This window comes from Harpia harpyja, chromosome 6 (genome assembly GCF_026419915.1).
Source record: "Harpia harpyja isolate bHarHar1 chromosome 6, bHarHar1 primary haplotype, whole genome shotgun sequence".
NCBI lineage: Eukaryota > Metazoa > Chordata > Aves > Accipitriformes > Accipitridae > Harpia > Harpia harpyja.
Window position 1 is genome coordinate 4,732,594 of NC_068945.1, and position 20,997 is coordinate 4,753,590.

Below are 20,997 nucleotides of genomic sequence, written 5' to 3' on the forward strand. Positions count from 1 at the left end.
GTTTTGACTGAGTCGTCTGGCCATCAGCTAAGGTTTTAAGATCATTTGATCACTCATTTTGGAGGCTGTTTAGTTTTTCAAAGTTCATTTCCTAATATAGGCAAAAGATCAACTTTTTTTTTTTTTTTTTTTTTTTTTTTTTTTTTTTTCATTTTTTGTGAAGAGGTGAGAGTCAGCTTTTACTACCTATGGCATTATCCATCTAAGGTTTCTTCAAGCCCATGCTCCAGTCCGACATAACACAATAGACTGGACTGGCTCCAGAGGAGTTTGTTTAGTCCCATATATAATTATTACCTTGTAAACAGGATGCACCTTTAAGTTATAATTTAAATATGATAAATGGGCCAAACCCAAGTGTTTTATTATCCCAGGACACAGTTATTACCAACTTAACAGGAAACACCTGCAAGTTATTGTTATAATTAGAGATGGCTGAAAAATGGGGAAATCATTTTGTGGAAAAAAAAATAGAATTATTGACGTTATTTTCATTCTGAAAGGTTTGAATGTATCCATTTGGGCAGAATTTTGTGCATCCTTTTCATTGAAATCATGTTTTAATGTTCTCATTTGCAGAGAACCGTTACACATTTCCACTGAGAATTAGCTTTTAGATAAAGAAAGAGTACTAAAAGGAAATTTAAAGCCATGCAAATTTAAACTCTCGTTGAAACAGCGATCAGAAGTTTTGTTCAATGAAAAATGTAACAATGTGGGCAATTTGTCGGTCAACAATTTTTGTTCCCTAAAAGAAGATTATCTTTAATTAAAATAAGAAAATGTCAAGATTTTCTGATTATTATCTTACTGGAAAGTGTCTCAAGTTCTTCTTTCTGCCCATGAGCTCTGGTGGCAGCAGCTAAGCTGCCAGGAGGATTACTGCCTCCTGCCCCTCAGCGCTGCCTCTGCGGTTGGGGGTCACGGACCCCTTCGCTACGCGGGCTGCGCTGCTTTTGTAAGCGCGCCCCGACGCGCTGCGGCCAAAGTAAACTGCATTAGGAAAGGTCTACTGCTTTAATGTTATAGGCACGGGTCCTCAGCCTTTGTCACCGCAGCCTGACTGCCACCCTAATTGCTCGTAGTGGAGATGGCTTCAACCCTCAGTCCTTGCTCCGAGCCTCATTCATGCTCCCTGGTTCGGAAGCTGCTCCGTGTCCCGTCAGTCGGTCTCCTCCCTCGTCTCGAACACCGTTCAGAGCGGGAAGTCTTATGGGAAGCTAGGGTGAAGAGAGAGATCATACTTTTTTGCAAGGGACAGGGACAAAAGACCCATGAAATGACTTGGGAGTGGGGACTTGGGCAGTGAGGAAAGCGGTCTCAGCGGCGGGAGGCATGAACTTTACTGTAAAAGGTTTTGGGATAGCCACAGCGCATTGGTGAAAGGTCAAGAAGCGTGTATCCTCCTCAGTGTAGTCACTATCTGAGGGGGCTTTCCTGGTAACTCAGGGCTGACGTGTTTTTTTAAGAAAGGATTTCATTTCAGAAAGTTCTAGAAAAGAATTTGAAGGTTTTTACTTTATGGTTTTGAAACTGTTATTGTTTTACTTGATGTACTACTACCGATGTCACGAGAGCTGAAATAGGCTATTTTATTTTAAAATCATGAAGGACACAGAGATTTATTATACTCTTTTCCAGGTTAAGATGTCTACTGTGTATGCTGTGTGATAGGAGGGCATGATATGTGTTGTCTCAATGTTCATTTTAAATGTTGCTACTACGTTAATGTGCCATTATCAGAAGTTTGTCAGATGTATAACCACAAATATGTATGAATTTCAAATGACACCATTAGTCTAAACCTTACGGGGATGAAAAGATACATTTAATAGAAATAGTTTCCCAATTTTTGAAATAAGGTTGCATTAGGTTAAGGGAGCATTACTAAAGTAATTAACATTGAAAATGCATAACAATGTTTTAACAAACAGACCATCCATCAGAATAGATTATTGTAGAGGCAGATTAGTTCTGACTTTTTAGTGATACAATTTTTAGTGCTGCAAAATTTTGAATTTAATAATACTTTTTTCAGAAGGAAAATACGACATAGTTGGTGAGCAGCTTCATGAAAAATGTTTTAAAATAATGGAATATGTCTGTAAGGGATAGTTTTGAAAATCTGTGAGTCTCAGTAGACTTCCATAGGCCTGGGTCCCTTAAATATGGGACTGGGGCTATCAAGTCAGTAGAAGGCTTTACAAATGTTAACCGACATACACTGTCTATTCAATCTTCCTCGACAAGATTAGTGTAGGAAGAGTATATTTTATAAATGCACTTTTAATGTAAAATGTATTACAGTAATTTAAAGCAGGACGCTGTTTAGACAAAAACACTTCTCCTTTTTGCGACAGTAACAGAAAGCCAAAGACCAGAAAGCCAAGCTGGCTGGAAACTGTGGTAAACAAAAATGAAATTGAGTTATCTACATCCTTTACTTCTTGCCATATTTAACTTGTCATTTCCCTTTAAATTCAGATTTGCCTTCTAAATGCGCAAAGGTGAAATGTCTTACTACTTGCTCTTGTTATATTATAATTATTGGCTTTTTAGTTTTGCTACAACTAAATGGTGACTAAGAGAAGTGACTCGAACACATGCTGGTTCTCTTTTCTCTGGTACCATCAGACTTTCCCATTGTGCATGCATAAGTAGGAGAGGACATGACTGAGTAATCAACATGAGTCACTTTCTATCTTTAGTGAAATAACCCTCTGTTCAGCATTCCCCTTTGCCAAGCAGCAGGCAGCAATTGCAAGTAGGTAATTGCACTGCTAACACATGCCAAGGCTCAGATAAGAACGAATCTGGGTACACGCAGCGTATTAACAAATTCTCCAAGCACTGACTCTGCAGAATAAGATTCAGCATTTTCATCCAAGATAATATGCTCTAATTAACCAGTGCACGGTACTTTACACTAAATACAGGGCTTGAATAGAACTTTGGGAATGGGATAATGGAGGCTTATTAGGTTAATAAAGAATCATGTGTTCCAAGGCTGACTTAAAAACACGATTAGACTTCCTTTAAAATAGGCCAAAGTATTTCAGATTTAATCAGTCCCCTGGAGGTTATTGAAATTATGAAATAGGTTTGGCAATTGATAAGTGACATCATTTATGCTGTTCAGCAAATGAAAATGCTCTAAAGGAACACCAGGAGCTTTGGTGGCTAAAAGCCACCTTAAAACAGCCTCAGAGACTGGATGCGTTTTGTCCAGCATTTGGACAGAAAACATTTTATTACAAGAGTGAGAACCAGTCTCTGATGCTGTGTAAGATTTCTATAACAGAAGGGAAGGTATATGTCATGCCTTCTGGCTTCATTAAGATTACGGTTGCTATTCCCTGGGAAGATTCTCCTCTAAGTCTTCGGCTTGAATTTAGAAGCCATCCAAAATGAGTTTGCTGAGAAACCTTGCTCAAACTTAAGAGATGCAGTGTATGTACTGGGATGAGCTTCCCTGATTCACCCTAGTTAAGTCTAGACACTCAGTCAGGGGATGCTTTGCCCAAAGCCGGGGACTTCAGCTACTTGGATGAGTTAATGGCATCTTACAAACTTCTTTCATACCATGGTGCTCCTTTCTCATCAAACTTTGGAAATATTACATAGTTGTTTCATATAGTTCCGTGGGCCAGTTTGGGATTATCCAGTCTATAACTTTGAGTATCATAAGTGGTCCATTATCTGTGAACCACCGCTGCAGTGGTCTCCCTCCTGACCTGTCCTTAAGCCCATGTGGCATCTACGTGACACCACTGGGGTGCCTTCAGGTGGCCGCAGAAGTTGGGATGCAGGTGTCCAGGCAGAGGGAGCTGATTTCAAAGCTCTGTGCTAGATCTGTAGGACAGTGTTCCTGCGCGGACATAAACTCTTTGAGGACTCGGTCCCACAGAATGTTGGGAATTTACTTTCTCTTGTCAACTTTCTCTCAGCAACTTGAAACAGTTGCTGGACTGGTTTGACACCTGACAGCATTGTCTGAATCCCTCCTTGAGGCTTTTATTGTGACTGGATGACACAGTAGCATACACAGCATTAATTGCCTTTCTATTTGTGGTTTTTTTTTTTTTTTTGAGGGAGCGATTTTTCTTACACATACACCCTGAAATGTATTTGCTATGCCAGCAGTCTGTGCCATTACTCCTGCTTTTTATCAATTCAAATTTTTCTTAGTTGATTACATTGCAACTGATGAGCCAAACACCCCAGGGCCTGATCATTAGGCAAAAATCTCACCTGAAATCAAAGGGAGTTACAGCCTAGAGGGTGGGACTGTCTATCATGAATATTGAAAAAACATCATCAAAATGCATCACGCCATCACGTATGTGTAATCAGTAAAGCCAAATGTGTTTTAGCCTTTTTAGTGGAAATAATATTTAAAAAGAAAAATACCGGAAGGGTGGGAACACATCTGAGGAAAGAGTCTGCAAGTAAAATTTGGCTCATGTGACTAGTTTGGTACATTTACAGGGAATTATTTCTATGACTGGAGCTGGCAGAATTTAATCTTTCCTTTGCAGATCTTCTCAGATTAACTTGAGTTTTCCCACATTTTTGAAAATCAAATATTCTTCCAGCTTTTTTTCAGTTTTTCTCCACTTATCACCCGTCTTCCTCCATCTTAGCTGAAATTAAGCTCTAGTTGACCCATAACTAATACTTATAAAACTGTAACTCTCAATACCTGCGAACAAAATATCTTAAAACAGTCCAGCCTGACAAGGCACAAACTGTTCTCCTCCTAAACCCCACAGTTATTCAGTGAGTATCACAATATTCCATTGCTAGCTTCTCTAAAAAGTGTTACAGAGAGTAAGTACGTAGGACAAATCCAGACTTGTAGGAGGACTCCCACATGCTTTGCACCGAACCCTAATTTCACTGCATATCATGAAATACAACTATTTATATAGTTAGATCAGTTCCAAAATCCCCAGCTAAGAGAGATGCAGAAAATATGTGCAGAACTGACAGGCAGCACCTGAATACTAGGTGAATACTATCTGTGGATCTCTTCTTATCCCATGATGTGACACAGATCTGAACAAAGCTCCCCTTAGTCAGCACAGGCCGTTAGGAAAAACATTTCCTGAATTATGTGCAATTTCTGGAATTATGTTAATAATTTGCAAGCCAATAAGAGTTATGTTTAATCACGCAGTGCGATCCTGCTCTATATTGGCTGTACAGAATAATTAAGATAACAAAGCCCGTAGTTGTCTTTTGTTTACCTCAAATCACATTAGAATACAATGAGATAAGCAAGAAAATCTTGCTTTCAAGTTCTGGAAGTCTGTTTCCTGCTTCGATGTGTATGTGCACTAGGAAACAGTAACTTAGGTATGTTTAGAAGGTCATCTGTCAGCCACTTTGTTCATATAACAAACAGTTGTATAGTATTTGCCTGGGGAGGGGGACTCCACCTGCTTTTGCTGTTTTTCAAGGCACCATAAAACATGGAGAAATACCACCGAGAGAAGGCACTGACCTCGCTCCCCTTTTTAGACAAAAAAATTAGGTTTCTGCAGCAAAGTCATGCGTATTAATAATGAAAGCAGGGAATTTTTTTTTCCCTTCTCATTAATATGCTCAGTCATGTCAAGAACAAATGCTTCTTTACATATCTCTCTGGATTGCCTCCTGAGGTCCCTGTGTTTTGCAGAGGACACTCACGAGGGATTAAGACCTTCACGTTCAGGCCAGTGGAGTGAGGCTGGTCCTGCTCAGCCAGGTCTGGAAGGGGCAGGTGGTGCATCCTGGGCCTGACCTCCATAAGCTGATGCTAGCCCTCATCTGCTGCTACTCAAATTCTACTGATAGTTACGTTCAAGGCACCCAAAAGGCCCCGGGAGACTGCTCCGGCTGCAAACGGTCAACGTGTCACTCATTTGTCACAAAAAGGCAAAAGGAAGAATTTATTTTCTTCAGTGAGTTAAACAAAAAATTCAGCCTGAATCCTCTCGCAGTTGGGCGCCTGTAACTCAGCACACATTTCTGCAGTGGGACGCTGGTCCCTTTCCCTTTGAGAAGACCAGGCGCATCGTCAAGACGGGAGAAGCCAGGTGAGCCGATGAAAACGACGTTCTGGGTACCCCAGTGACACGGCACTTGTCGACGCGCCGCGTCACCAGCACAGGGCTGGATGCTGCGCAGGATGACTTGCTTGGGTTACACAGCTCTTGCTCCTTCGGTTGCCGTTCTCACAGCCAGCAAGCTCTGCAGGACAGGATCCCCCCTCCTCTGCCCCCAGTGCCAGAAGCCGGACTGCTGAAGGGAGCAGAGCTGTAATAAGCGGGAAAGAAGGCAGGCCCTGGGATGAACAGCGGTAGATGGGGAGAGGAGGGAGGGTGAAGCAGTCTGGGCCATGAGATCTGGCGGCAAGGCTAATGACGCAGGTCGCTTCGCGCGGGGACTCGGTACACGCGCACCGGCCGCGCCTGCCCGGGGGCTGCTGCGGGAAAGGCTGGCGGCGGCACCCCGGGGCGATGCCGGATCCCTGCCCTGCCTGCCCCGCCGTGCTCACAGAAACTGCCCTGCACCCCGGGTCCTTCCCGCTCAACTCAGCGGGTTGTCCTGGTGTCAGGGACCGGGGGCTGGGAGAGCTCCCCGCACGGACGAGACTCGTTGCCCACTCCTACCACCCCTCCAAAGGACAGGGACAGGTCTGGGTATGAACTGGGGCAGTTCCAGCTCAGAGAGCCCGAGCTTAGTAGGTGTAAAGGAGAAACGCGCTCAAACTTAATCAAGAGTTTTCGAGAGGCAAGATTTTACCCTTTTCCTGTCTGTAATTCTTCATCCTGACTCTTTTCAGCTGTGGCCAAGTTAAACATCCCTAAGATCCGAGAAGGCTGCATTCAGCAAAGCCACACGCAGCAGCTTCTTAAAGATGCAACAAGCCTTTTGCCCCCTCTCTGTTGTGTGGCTACACTTGGGGCCCCCTTTCTTTTTGAAAAGGTTCTGTTCTGCACATCTGGAGCCGCGCGGTGCCCCACCAGGAAAGGAATATGTTTATGGCAAGTGTAAGAATAAATATTTACCAGAATTCATCTGTAACAACAGAACAGGAAAACTATTTAAAAACAACAACAACAATAAAGAAACCAGCCAAGAAATAATGGAGTGGTTAATCCCATTGGCTGGACCGATCTATTTTTACACTAGGAATAACAAACAGATTTGCAATGAATTGTACTTATTATTTTCCATACAGTAGCACTGAGGGCCCCTGTTCAAGAATCAGTCTGTCACTGACATTGCTTGGTTTTATATCAAAAACTAAAGCATCATTTTTATAGCATATAATGTCAATGTTCACAAAATAACCAAGTGCTGAGGCTTCAGTCCCACTGAAGTGAATTTAAAGGCTCCCACTGACTTATGTGGGAGTTGGATCAGGCCCCATAGAAACTGCTTATGCCCAAATACAAAGTATGGCTGCTGCAAGTAGGGGCAAGCTTTAGGTTTGTATGACGATAATTATATTTTAGATTTTGTATGGAGAACAGATATTTATTCTTGCTTGTTTTTCAGAACTGCTTTTATCTTTAAGTGTTATGATAACCTCTTACTAGGCTCTAAGCTGACACTATAGGTTAAGGGAGGAGTGAATGCCACTAGTGCCTCTGCCTAGGAATAAACTCAGCATTAATGGGTGCCTGTGTTTGGATTGTACCAGGCTCAGGAAGAGCAAAGGAGCAATTGCTCCCTGGTTAGAACCACTTTTTGGAAACTCCTCTGCGGAGAACAAGGGCTCGAGGAAGCGGATACCTCCCAGGAGGGAGGAGAAGGAGCTGGGTGTTCACGTCAGCATGGAAACCTCAGAAGGACCTGCAGAGACAGAATTCTTAAGGAGGATGGAAGGGGAAAGGGGCATACACCTTTAGGGGAGGATCATGCTAAAGCTGCAAGAATCTCATTGCAAGGCTCAAACGTAAGTCATGTAAATCTGAGGTGACCTGAAAGCTTGAGCAGGCACTGGTGTAATACACAAGGAACACTAGCCAAGAATGAGGAAAGAGCAGCAGTGTGTGACTCAGAAGTGTGTCTTAATTTACCCAGATCTGTATAGCCTTTATGTTGCTTTTAGGAAAAGACTAATGCACCGCAGGCCTTTTACAGGTTTTAAAGATGATCCTTTTTAAGATGGAGAATACGCCACAAGAAAAGGAGGAGGAGGTGGAATGCAGTACAGAAGATCAAATGGCCACCTAGCACGTCTTCTGTTTCCAGCAGCGGCCAGCAGCAGATGTTTATGGGAGAGTATAAAACTGAGGATGTGCAACATTATTCATTTCCTTGTTTGGACTCCCATTTTGGGTAATCAGCTCTTCAGGGACTTCCTGAGCTGGATGTTCAATATGGACAGTCATGTCCTACTGATACAGCTTTCCGGCGTGAATTTGTCCAGTGTCTCTTTGAACCTATTCGAATACCACTCTCCTCGCTGTCCCGTGGCAATAAGCTCTGCAAAGTTACTATATGATGTCCAATAAAACATAGAGCTTTTTCAACCCCCAACCTGCTAACGTCATTTTTTGTCCCGTCACTTGCGTTGTAAAACCTAGTGACTAATGGTTAACTTCTGTCTCTCTCCTCCTATTTATGAATTTAGAGACTTCTCCCATATCTCCCCTCAATCATGTCTTTTCCAAACGGAGGGCTTCTAGTCTATGCTGCTTGTGTGATGGAACCGCACACACCTTTGCTCATCCTTGGTGTCCTTTGCTGGGCCTTCTCTAGTTCTCCAGTCTCCTGAAATGGGTGGGGATCAGACCTGCGTATTGTAATTGTGCTTTTGGAAAGGGTTTTTTAGCTATTGATGAATCTGGGGATGCTGCCACCAATCTGATAGCTAAGATGGCAGAATCTGGAATACAGTTGCCTAACTAGTACATCTAGAAATTCCGAGGAAGCACTTAGCAGTTTCTTAGGTTAGAAATTTTTTTGGGGGGGTAAAAAAGTTTGCTTGGAGACCCTAGACCTCCTTGATCAAGGTCCAAAATAATATAAAAGGGAGCCCTGTCCAAACAAGCCTAAAACACAAGGATCTGTCTCCCTGGTGTTCCCACGTAGAGCAGAGTGAGGATGAAAGCTGTGTCATCCTCAAATCCGTATGTATGATCCTGGAATATACACAGGTGGCATTAAAGGCCTCCGCTCCTGTTCTTCATTCCTCTGATTCTGTGCCTAACGGTAGCTGCTAACGAAAGAGCTAAGGCATATTCTAAATCTCTTGTGATTTTTCCTTTCTTTTTACTGACTTTTTCAATTTCATCTGGAGTTGTGAAGTCTAGGTAATTTTGCTGAAAACACCAGTAAGGTAAGAAGTAGATCATCTTGATATACCTTATTTATGGTAATTTCTTTCCTTTCTCTGTAAACTCACATTATGTTCCCAAGGATGCACACGTACAACTAAGGCCCTTTGATCCCAAAGGGTTTCTTCAAGAAAGTAAGTGTCCATGTGAACTGGAGATGAAAATCACCTAAGGAAAATCATAGCATATATATTTGAAAATCCCAAATTCAGTCTTTGGGTGATTGTGGAAAGACCTATAAGACATACATTCTTAAAAAAATAAGGAGGTAATAATTCTCAAATTAGGTGTTTAAAAATAATCCACTAGCTGCTAAACACTCATGACTCTCTTACTGTTTGGAGAATAGCTATTAATTTACGTAAAAAAGGCAGACAATTCAAATAATGGGAAGACCGCTCCTTCCCCACCCTTTACAGCTGATCCAGTGCTCCAGCCCTGTTTTCATTCAACTGTCTAAATCCTCATCTAAACCACTGACCGGATGCCGTGTGGAAAAAATATCTTGAAATAAACAGGCTTCTATATTTATACACATTCTGCTGTGCTTATGATAAAACTGATTAAGAAGATGCGTGTTTCTGGAAATCAAACCATTCTTCACAGAAATAAAGATTACAACAAAAGAAAAAGGCAATCCAGTGTTACATCAGCGGTCAAAGGACAGAGCAGGGATGTAATCTGAATTTTGCTGAAAGCTTTGACAAGCTGTGGAAGAGCTCTGCAGGAGTAAAGCACAGAAACCTGGCACGATCCATCCGATAGTGGCAGAAGAACATGGGATGCACAGCGAATAAGCAACAGCTGATGTAGTCTACTGAGCCTGGTAGCCTTTTCTTGCCACACTGACATATTAATCTGTCCTACCATCCTTTCCCTCCCACCTCCTATTGTTAGCCACCTCTCAATGAGTTTACCTGTCCTCGGGGGCCATGACGGTATATAGTACTTTCTCTGTTGTGACCAGTTTTAATTACATGTCTTAATTGAGCATACAGCTGCTCTGATGAAGGACAGAGCCATATTGCGAGTTGGTGAGTAGCAGACCTGGTATTTGTGGCATTTATTTCAATGTAAGTCAGCCAGCTACCTGAGTCACATCCGCATGGGGAGACTAGTTCTCACGTGCTTTTTTGCAATAAAGAGAGAAGAACACTGGAAGCCAAGCTTTGTTCACTGTTACCCAGAATTTTGTCAGCATTATACAATTTTTTAGTCACTGTTTGTCATTTCAGACCAATAGAAAACACTGAGCAGAAGGCTTATTACCTAGTAAACCTTATCTGAAACAGAGAGTCCTGGCAACATGCAAATCATCCAAGGCAAATTCTACTGGCATGATATTTATAATATCCGCATTAAGTCAGTAGACGTAATGACGAGGTATGATAAAAGCAATATAATTTTAAGGCTATTGCTGTTATCCTGACAATGTGAAAAATGAGATCCCATCTCATTTCGTGCAGCAATGTAACTTACTGAATTCAGCAACAGTTGCATGAAAAATATTGCAGGGCAGAAACTGAGCCAATGTTGATGGAAAAGAATAATATCCCCCAAATTTAAGGTTATGCAACTGCATGGCAGTGCAGATCGCCTAGAAATGGAGAGCGCCACAGAAACATAAAACAGTAGGACACTAAGTCCGTGCAAATGATTTATAAGGGGACTTTTTTCCTTAACGAAATGATGTACCATTAAGTGAATGGCTTCTTGCTGTTCCATTAAGTCCTAACTGTGGCCTGTTGTGTCGTGGTGATAGCCAGAAGTGACTCTGCTGAAGCCAACAGAATAACCTCTGTATATAAGTGCTCCCTTAGAGTGAAGCAAAGACAGTGTATTAATTTCTGAACAGGACCAATGGTATTATGACATGGTACATTTTGCATATTGCTATAATGGTTCTTTTACAGTTGCTATAATTTTTTTGGCATGCCAAACGGGGATATATGTTTTGTCATTTAATTTTCCAGCTTCTGGTGTACTGCTTCTTACCTAGAAAGCAAACTAGCATGTTTTCAGCATTGAGAACAGGGACCGGTTTTGCCATCTGGGATTGCAGAAAGCAAAGCAGAGGAAAAAAGATATTGTGTGTCTGAACATGGGAAATAAAAGAGGCAATACGCACACACAGAAGCAAGTAAGGCAATATTCTATATACAGCTGTATTTAGCACTGAGGATTTGTTAGAAGAGAGAAGACAAAAGATGCCAGCTCAAACTCAAACTCCTCTAGAGGTCAGCTGTTTCAGGACCAAGCTCTTGAAACCTCTGAAGGAAAAAGGAAAACATCCCCAAACAAAGAAAATGCAGGGAAAACCTATCTTGGACACATGTTAAATAACAGCACTGCCTTGAGATAAGAGGGTATTGGGGAGAAATTAGAAAAGTCATCACTCCTAGGGCTTTATTTCCGTGGGGTCCCAAACTTTAAAGTTTACTTTAACTAAAGCTTAAATCACTCTCAGATGATTTCTCTTAAGGGAAAGCCTGAGTTAAAAGAGAATGGGAAAGCATAAACAAGTTGAATGTCACAGCCTGGTAAATAACAACAAGTAGCGGTCCTAAAGGAATGGCTGCGGATTTTAAGGAGACATGGACTCATGCAGGATGTGAGTAACTCCCAGAGACTTCCCACTATCTTTAAGTGGGCTCCCACTGACGTTATTGGTATCCTGTGGTGAGAGAATAGGGCCAATATTTTTAGATTTGTATACGTTAGCTATTTTCTGGAGTTGTTACAACACTAGTATATTTTTAGTGGTTCATTATATTAAGTCGAAGAGCCTTTGCGTTGTGTTGTGTCATACGCAGCGTGCGAACTTCCTGGAGCTCATCTGTTCCTTTGATCCTACCAGCCACAATAGCAGCAGAACTAACTCATCGTCCACGACTATTTCTTCCTTAATAGGAGCTCTCCAGGTAGGCGGAAACGCGCCAAACGGGATGGTAACGGCCATATCTATGATATGATGTCGACTCTGAGTCCGGCACTGACATGATGTCCACTGCGGATGGGAAGAATCTGAGCAATATCAGATATATTGCAAATATTTCATGTGTTTGCCTTCCAGAATTCTGTAGTAATACTATGTCACTGGATTCTAAGCATATTTTGCATACTTTACAACTATAGTAATGTCACACTATAGTGATGATAAATTTCTTGCTGGGTACAGCTATCTGTGCTTATTGTGTAGATGACAGGATTTATTAGATAGACTACAAGGCCTGACGCACTTTTAGAACTCATAATTGAATGTATCTTGACTAATAAGTTGACATAGAGACGTCATTTCTAGGTGGTTTTTTCTGGTGTATGTTTCTAGGAAAGACTGAAGGTCAGTTTTCCTTTGTAAAGTTTCTTTGACTTTCCTGTTATGATTGTTAGTCAAAATAACAAAAATATGATGTTCTGCAAAATCTATATTTTTCCTGCTGCCTTCCTTTTCATCAGTGAACACTTAATTTGTGTTGTCAGTAACACATGCTAGCTGTTAGAAAATCCAAATAAAATTATACAGTGCCTCATGACAGACATACCATTTCCCCACTCCTCACTGCTATACACACAATCCGTCATGACAACTGTTTAATATACATGGTACTGACTTTCTCCATAATGCCAGTATCTTATGCGAATTTGCTAGAAAAATAACACAGTATTACTTCTAATTTTGAAAACATGGGAGTGACTAAATTCTTATGTACCATATTCTGAGAACAGTTATATAAGTTTAACTTTATGCATTTCAACAGAATTTGCAAAATACTTGTATTTGAGTTAGAGAATCACACAATGTATTTTAACATATTTTTGTCACAATTATCTGTACTGGCCTTTCAGACCAATCCCCTCGACATAGTGTATCTTAAAGACTTTCAGTAGTTTATGAAGCAACATGACTATTGTCTGAGATGTATTTTCTTTTTTTCCTTTTCTCTCCATCTCTCACAGGTAGAAGCCTCTGCAGCAATAATTTCTTTCTTTTTTCTTTTGTGTGTGTGTACATTGCACTGCAAATTTCTATTAGTGAAAGAAGAGCTGAAGAAGAGCACCTCTTTATACTTGGAGCAAAAATTGGTGGCATCTGAAGTAATGCAACACACTAAACTACAGTGCACAGACAGGAGGGCAGTAAGTTACCCTGGTTCAAAGCATGTTTAAGATAACATTTTGGTTGGCTTGCAACAGCCGCGCTGTGGAAGCTCACAAGCTAAGAAAGGCTGGGCCTCATTAATGCTTGGATGGGAGATCTCCAGACAGCATTAAGATTTATTTCAGAAAGTTGCATTAGTGACTTCTTAGCTGGCACTTGGAATTGGTGCTGTCTCAGTGTTTAGCATGTTTATAGGGGTAGAATATTGCAAGAGAGAAACAGCTGTATTTTCAACTACTTTGCACAGTCTTTACTTCAGCATAAAAAAGTCAGATCCAGCAGATAAAAGCGAGTGTTTTAGCACTAAAAATGCACTGTTGCTAGTTGTAAGTATAGAGGAAGTTTAACTGTAGCGTTCTTGGCCAAGCCTCTGCTTGGGTTCTTTCTGCCCATGAGTGCAGTTTCACACGGGGCTTGAGTCAATCTAAAAGCACATCGCTACTGTGACAGGAGCGGACCTGCTCTCCTCCACCACTTCCAGGCACATAGTCCTCACTCTGGCCTGCTCTGCCTGAAAGGCAACCCTACAAAACACCGAGGTGATGCAGAAGTGACCAGACGGATCAATGAGGTGATGCAGCTGCATGATTTAAGGATGCCAGCACAGGGGACGTGGTGGGGACCCATGGCTGGGAGCAAGGCAGGGCTGTTCTACTGGTCACCCTCAAACAGTCTCAGGTGACTGCTAAAGTGGTACCCTGCAATCCCTCAGTGGTTTTGTTTTGAGAAGACATTCTGCTCATCCTGTCCCAGGCCTTTCTGTGCAGGGTTATTTCCATCAGCTGCCGCATCCCTCAAAGGATGGCTGCTGAGAGAATGAGTGACAGGGCTTCATTTATCTTCCATGCAAAGGGTGCTGGCCTTCCACAAAATAAAAGACCTAAAATTTTCAACTGCCTTGGTTTCCACAGAATCCAAATCCACTGAGAGTAGAGCTCTCTTAAAAATCTCCTGCAGTCTCTCCAAAGGCACCGCAGAGAGTACGTGAGGCCCTGGTCGCAATGTGAGTATTTAGGTTGCCACCCCATTTTTTCAAAACATGTCGGGCTCCTCAAATGCTGCATGATGCACAGGAACTGTCTGCCAAGAGGCTTTGTCCTCCTTAGGGTTAATTTCTAGGGGAAAGTCTGAAGTCCCCTAACCTAATACTTACCATCACAGTTTGTGTGTATCTGTGCATCCATGTATGTACATGTATGTATACATAAACATAAACATGTACACACACAAACTCTTCTGGCAAAAAAGGAGGGATAAGTTGTTCATTACAGAAGCAATTCTATCACTACATGAAATTTAAAACTTAGTGGTTTATCCAGAATATTTTATTATTATTTTTGCTCTGCTTTGATAGATAGCAACTTCAACAAAAGGGAGGAAGAGAAACCAGAACTGTGCACCAGCCAGTGATGGGAATGGAAACATCTCTCTGTCCTTCCAAATGTAATCTCCAGACCAGCTTTCCCTCACGCTGCTCTTTCAAGCAGCGATAGGTTGGAAAGCATTTCACAGCTTCAACTGTTTTTTCTATGCACAGGAGAGATTCCTGGTCTCAGCTGTGTAAATGTTTTAACTGAGATTCATGCTTGGCTATTCAGGTCATTGCTTTCTCTTCCGGCCCACACAGGCCAAAATGCATCTATATAAGCATAAAGTGTCCAAAATCAACACAGTATTTTTCACTTGAACACACCCATGGCACGTGGCTCACTCAGAGTACAGGGTACAATGCCAAGCAGTAGATTTGTATATTTGCCTGATACGAACTTAGCATGATTTATAAAAAAAGATGCAATAGCTCTGTTGTGTGCCTTTGCAAATCTGACTTGGCAGAAACCCTTTTCAAAGAAGGAACCCGAGGAAACCAAACTCTCCCTTCTGTCTTAAGAAAGGACTAATCTTACGTAGGAAGTGTTCTCAAGATATGTAATAATTTATATTCAGAATTACAATGTATTTCTTTCTGAATTTAAGTAACCCTCTAGCTCCTTTACTGGAAGAATAAAATAATTTTCCTTCCCCTGTTTTGACTTTATTGTATAAGGGGTTTAGGGACGCCTTGAAACTAACAGCAGTTAACTGATTAAAACGCTTTTAGTTATAGAAAGACCTAGGTAGCTCTAGAGACACGTTTAGTCAATGCAAAAATGTGCAGGGATTGTGTTCCCACATATTCTCACTCTGCCTGCAACTCTTTGCAATGGCAAGCGAAGATAACAAAACCCAAGGCACACCCTCTTATGGCGCCAAGACTCTCCTTTTGTGACGCTTCCCTAGAGGTTTCTCTCAAAATTCAGTGTAATCATAAACCCAGGAACTTGAGAACTATTTTTACTAAATTTAATGAGGAGGTCATGAGGTTTTTTGTGATCCAAACTTGAGGTCCTTCTGAACTCACTGCCGAGGTATTTTGCTGTTTGACATGTCCCCTATGGGGTGAAAGTGGCCATGTTCTCAGCACCCAGGAACTGGTTTTGGTATTTCAGTAGATAATTCACTGCCACATATACTTATCCTTGTTGCTGGAGACTGCAAGGCTACCTGATTGTTGGGCACCCAGAGAAGGGCTCCCAAACAAATGTTCACGAGGCCACCGTTTGCAGCTGGTTTGGCTCGTGGGTTTCCCACACCTCTGGGCTCACAGACACTTGCCTGCTGGCATGTACAAGGAAGCCAGAAGGCTTTGCTACTGTCTGAGAGTCCTTGAGAAATAAAACTCGATAGCTCTGGCCTTGGTATAGGTGCATTTATCATCTTAAGTCGAAAAGAATACGTATGTAATAAAAATAACATAGTTCTTCTGCAGTTGGTCTTGCAAAACAGGAGGAGGAGGGCTTCCATCTTTCCCTAAACTTGGGAAAACAACAAAAAAAATGAAGGGTCTAATGCTGAGAGGTCAATGCAGCTGTCTTAAACCATCTCCATTTGCATATCATTGTCACTGTCACCATTGTCACAAACTCCCCCTTCTCTTTGCCAGCTGCAGTCTATGGAAGGAGGTGCTGCCTATGAGCCTTACCACACAAGGACCATCAACATGTCTTGCCTACAGCAAAGGAATGCTCTAACCACTAAGCTATTTGATAAGCTTCACATTTTCTTTTTCCAGCTTTGTAAATCTATATGCCTATTCTGTCATGAGTTTTCTCACTTCTAGTCATCCGATTGTCTCCTCCATCTCACCAGGGGGAAGTGAGTGAACGGCTGTGTGGGACTTAGCTGCCGGCTGGGGTTAAACCACGACATACTTCTTTCCAACAGCATTTATCTCCGCAGATTTGGATCAAAGTTGGCAATAGTTCTGGGACAACAAAGCTGCCATTTCTGGTAAATCGGTTTTGGCAGAGAAAAAAAAACCAAGTATTTTTCTGCTTTTGTTCAGGGCAAAGTTGCTTTGGCATCTGGATAGCCCGAACTGCGAATGCATTTGTGTACATCACTGTAAGTAAACAAACTTCCCGCAAGAGGTAGAATAACATTTATTTGTGCTGAAAAATCCTTAATTGATCTATTCCTCAAGGACATGGTTGCTTACTGTGTGCCTTACCAGCTGCATTCATTACAAGTAGCTATGCCTGCTTCAGATGTCACTAAAGGCAAGTGTTTCACATAACGGGCCAATTTAAAAGGTGGCTTCCAGAAGACAAAAGTTAAAACAATGCAGAAGTTGAAAATATTTTTCCCCTAAATTTCTTTTCTCCCTACAAAATGAATAAAGTTTTTATGCTGACATTTTAGGGCAACTTTCATATTGCCTCAACCCCTTCAATTAAAATCTGCCTCAATGTCTACAATTCACTATGGATTTGTAACAAGATGGCCTTAACGCTGGGATAGTTTCAAAGTCATATACCAGTGCAGATTACCAGACTGAATGAAAAATACACTATGTTTCAACTCAAGGTTGAGATATAGAAGGGGAAGCTTGTGTTGGTGAAACATGAATCATTGTAGGGCCAGATATTGTATTGTACTCTAATTCCTCAAATTCCACTTATTTCCACTTGATTGCTTTTTTTTAACCTCACAGAGGCACCAGTTGCCACCTCTGCTCCAGAAAGGTGTAGTACCAGGACAATATGGAATAGCTACAGGACAGTTTAGAGCTATACAGTTAAGTCCCTTTCGCTATTTTGGCTAGCTTAAGGGAAAGCAATAAAGCCACCCAACGATGCATAAAGCAGAGCCCAGCTTGAATGAACAGGATCATTTTCATAGGCCAGTTTGCCTCTGTGAAGACCTGAATAGGCATGCTACCTGTGTATCCAGAACTAGTTACAGAAGGGTTAGAAGAAGGGAAAAAAACGCAAGAGGTGGAAGCAGCTGTTTGTTGATGTTCTTACCTGGCACTAGGACTGGCTGGGGGCTTGCCTAGAAATAGGCCACCTGCTTTCTTAGTGTGGGACCTGGAGTGAAAGAAACACCTCCAGGTATTGCAACTGGATCCCAGGACACTGTTTCATCTGGTCAGTCAATATTTTTCTGAACTGTTTTTTTTGCCACCCTGTGTCTGCTATGCTTCCTCATCTATTGGCCTTAGCTGGGTTCACCCCATTTTCCTCATGAGGTGCCTTACCTGGAGGGTTAATCTATTCCTGTTTCCCCTAGACACCTCACTTTGCAGTAACAAGGTATTTAAGTATCTATCTGAATGTAAGGCTTCATGCTGGAGTTTTTGGAGTAGAGAAGACATGTATTTTTTTCTAAGTTTTCACCTACATCCTATTAGCTTCTAGTCAGTATGTGTAAAGCTGTCTTATAACAAGTGGCATAGCAAGTCACGGTATTAGTGTTTTCCTTCTGGTAGCAACCAGTGATCCATAAACACTGTGCTGGCTGCAGTGGAAACACTTGTCCTAAACTTTTACAGAGCCAAGATTAGTGAAGTGTAAAAGGAAACACGAACACCCTTATTATCGATAGGAAATAAAAAATGAAGAGTTATTTGGAGCTTTTCCCAAGTTCAGACGGGAGGCCCATGTCACAGCTCCAGCTCCCTTAATGCCAGACCCATGATCTAGTCACCAGAATTATCCTTCTCTTAGTAAATCTTTAAATGTGGTGTCTTCTCCAGCACAGGCCACTACCAGATGCTTCCAGTCTGAATGATGCAACTCAATCAATTTTCTTGTTAGATGTGCTAGAAAAACATGCAGATTATGTCTGACATCTTATAATTTTATAAATATATTTCGGTAACTTTGATTCGATAACTCTTTTAGAAGTATATAGCGAAGTGGTAATCTCAGGAGACATGATTTGATGGCAGCAGTATTGCAAGATATTTCAAGCCTGCACCCTGGTTTTTCCTACCCCCTGAACTGTGCCAGAAAAACTCTTACTGAGACCCTGCTGTGAAAGAGGTCAGGGAATTTGGTAGATCCTCCCCAAAACAATTTATTTTCTTTTTTAATTTTAAAATAAGGCAATTTATTCTCCTAGAGGTAGGAATGAGAGGTGTTATACTGGAAAACCTGAAGCTGCATTGCTGCTGAACACTCTCTACTCTGAAACCTCTGATGCAGAAAAGAAATGATAGGACATTTCATTTAATATGTGTGTTACATGTCCTGACCAACGCTATACCCACAAAACTTAAGTGAATATGCATCTTGAAAATGAGTCACATTTAATGAAACACACAGGCTGGATCCCCCCCCGCTCCCCGCTCCTCATGTTTTGTTGAACTTTATCTTAAATCAAGCTGTGAATATTTCCATGCAACAAAACATCTATGAAGGCCCATGTTTTACTTATGATCCCAGGGGAAAATGTACTATTACCATGCTAATTTGGAGAAGAGGATGCCAGATGGATAGAACAGACTGCTGAATATATTTGAAGTTAGGAGAGCTGACATCTTGTGTAGGATGCACAATATAAAGAATTTAAAACAAAAAGAAAGAGAAGAAAATGCTAAGTCTAGAGTAGCCTAGAGGTACTATATCTGTCATATAGTGCATGTGAGTAAAATATTGTTAATTAACGAGGGTCAAGATATGCTTAAGGACTAAGAAAGAAGAATATACATCTGGTATAGAAAATAACACAGCCCACTCAACGAGCATTCACACTGCAAGCCTGAAGCAAATCCTAGAACTGTTGTTAAAAAAGCCCAGGAGAGTTGCCAGAGACCTTAGTGCAGGAGATAAATCTGAGAAAGAAAATACAACAGCATGTTGTCTGTTACGTATAAGAATGTACCAGGTCCATCTACACATACATCCTGTGTCTGGTAGCATCTCGGAAGAGGCAATGAAAGAGTTTGCTTTCTTTATTTTATTTTCCCAGCAAACTGTGGCCAAAGGTTGTAACCATGTTGTCAGAGCACTTGATACACCTTGCTTTTGTTAATTTGTCTACATTACCATTTTGAACCTGTTTATGCATATGTAAACTATCTGGCAATGGTGGGTTCAACATGTTAGTCACAAACATGGTATTTCCTTTGATTAAGTTGATAACTGGTGTTTTCATTTGCTGTTCTTTATTTCTTGTACAATTGGAAGGAGGGAATGGCCATTGCTCCTTCTTCTGTATGTTATGTTTGATCTGATGGACCCTCTACAATGTCTCTTTTCCAGGTTGCAGAGTCCTAGTCTACTCAATCTAAAGTTGTACAGAAACCTCCCATGCTTTTGACCATTCCTACTCCCCAGGTGTACTTTCTTTCTAATTCTATCATAGTCTTTCTAGAACTGCATGCAAGATACACAGTGTGGGGTCACCACGGATTTATACTGCAGTATAATGCAATATATCTTCTCTTATCTTCTTTCAGCTTTTCATTTCTCTCTCAATAATTCCCAAATGCCTTTTTCACTGCTGGCCTCACATGGCTTTTTTAGAGAACTGTAGAAAAGGACTCCAAGGTCTCCTTTGTGAGTGCTAGCTGCTCATGCAGGGACTTCCCCGTACAGAAATTCTTAGGGTTCTTTTTCCTCTTATTATGGGTTATTTTGCATTTACTGAGTCTGAACTCAGTCTACTATTTTATTATCCTGTCAGCTGAAGCTCTTCACAGTCATTATAGTTCTGAGTACCTAGAATAATTTTGTAGCAACAGAAGACTGCCACCCATAAAATGCTAAATAATCCTAAATTACTGGCTTTTGTTGCCACTGCTCACAAGAGAGAACAAGTCTCATTAACGCTTTGATCTTGCATGTCTATCATATTAAGGGTACATTCAAGCAATCTATCCTTTATATAATACAGAGAAAGAACAGATAGACATACTGACAGAAGAACATGTCTGTACTATGGAAGGGATTTGCATATTGCAGCTCAAGCCTGTATGAAATGAAGTCAAAAACGTAAAATAGCCAATGGTGCAAGTCAATTATATCAGCAAGTATTAGTGAACCCCAGGGATCTCTTCGCCTGCCATAGATGTTCAGAGGAGCCTGATGTCTCTGCAGCCCCCAGGGCATTGCTTTGGTCCATGCATACAGAACTGCTGTCCCAAACTGAAGTTACTGAGGATTTATTACCACCAATATA

The 20,997-nt window shown here is 41.4% G+C and overlaps 1 protein-coding gene and 1 long non-coding RNA gene across 2 annotated transcripts in view; one reads left to right on the forward strand and one right to left on the reverse strand.

Moving 5' to 3' along the window:
- Positions 1 to 20,997, reverse strand: part of LOC128143618 (potassium voltage-gated channel subfamily KQT member 1-like) — a 506,641-nt gene that overhangs the window by 56,858 nt on the left and 428,786 nt on the right. The window lies entirely within an intron of this gene.
- On the forward strand, positions 11,971 to 17,849 carry LOC128143619 (uncharacterized). The gene is made up of 3 exons (XR_008235818.1): positions 11,971 to 12,256; positions 13,369 to 14,497; positions 14,849 to 17,849. It is a non-coding gene; the product is annotated as an uncharacterized LOC128143619 (long non-coding RNA).